Source organism: Catharus ustulatus, chromosome 3 (assembly GCF_009819885.2).
Source record: "Catharus ustulatus isolate bCatUst1 chromosome 3, bCatUst1.pri.v2, whole genome shotgun sequence".
NCBI classification, from domain to species: Eukaryota; Metazoa; Chordata; class Aves; order Passeriformes; family Turdidae; genus Catharus; species Catharus ustulatus.
In genome coordinates this window covers 68,654,608-68,655,824 of record NC_046223.1, presented here as the reverse complement: position 1 = coordinate 68,655,824, position 1,217 = coordinate 68,654,608, and positions in this window count along the sequence as shown.

Sequence of the window (1,217 nt, the reverse complement as noted above, 5' to 3'; positions counted from 1 at the left end):
TGAGGCTTTATGATGTTTTTGTGTTAAGTCAGTTTGGTACGGTGTGATACTAATTTCCTCTCTAACCCTCTGTACAGATATTTCTAACTCTAAGGGGGAGGGAAATGCATGCTCTATTTTTTTTTAATGCTTCCTGTATTGCCTTGCCATGTACACATGTACATGTGGGCTCCAAAGCTATATGCTACACTAGGATATATATGCTATATGCTACACTATAGGATGCTATCTGCTGTTAATACATGACCCCAGGGGCTTGAAGTGGAAAAATCTAATTATTTTGTACATTTTATTAGAAAATGCAGGAGTCAGAACTGCTGTGTCCCTTCCTCATCTGAATAGGGGAAAGAGACTATAAGGAAAGGCTCATGGGTTGAGATAAGGACAAGGAGAGATCACTCAGCATTTACTGTCAAGGCCAAAACAGATTCCACATGAAGAAATTAGTTTATTTTATTACTAGTGAAATCAGAGTGGGATAATGAAAACTAAACTAAAATTTTAAAGTATCTTTCCCTACCACATTGCTTCTTCCCAGGCTCAGTTCCACTCACAAATTTTGTATCTCCTCACCTCCAGTGGTGCAGGGGGTGTGAGTGAATGGGGGTTGCAGCCTTTCATCATGTATTGTCTCTGCTGCTCCTTCCTCCTTGAAGGGAGGGTTCCTCACAATCCCCCTGCTCCAGCATGGGGTACTTCCTCCCAGGAGACAGTCCTCCATTGACTTCTCTAGTGTGGGTCCCTTACAGAAGCTGCAGTTCTTCATGAACTGCTCCCTTTCCATGAGGTGCAGCCCTTTAGGAACCCGCTGTTCCAGGGTAGTTTTCCTGCAGGGTCACGAATCCTGCCAGCAAGCCTGTTGCAGTGCGGGCTCCTTTCTCCACAGGTCCTGCCAAGAGCCTGTTCCAGCACAGGCCCCTGGTGGGGTCACAGCCTCCTTTGGGCTCTGCTCTGCTGTGGAGTCCTCCATGGGCTGCAGGGGCACAGCTGTACCAGGGGCTGTGGGGGAATCTCTGCTCTGGTGCCTGCAGCGGCTGCTTCCCTTCCTTCCCCACTGAGCTTTTGTCTGCAGAGCTGTTCCTCTCACTCTTCTCTCCAGCTTCAATTTCTGTTGCTCAGGGTCTTTTCTTCCCTTCTTAACTCTGTTATGCCAGAGGTGCTGTGACCATTGCTGTATGCAATTTAAAATATGGATTGGAAACACCATCTGTCACTGT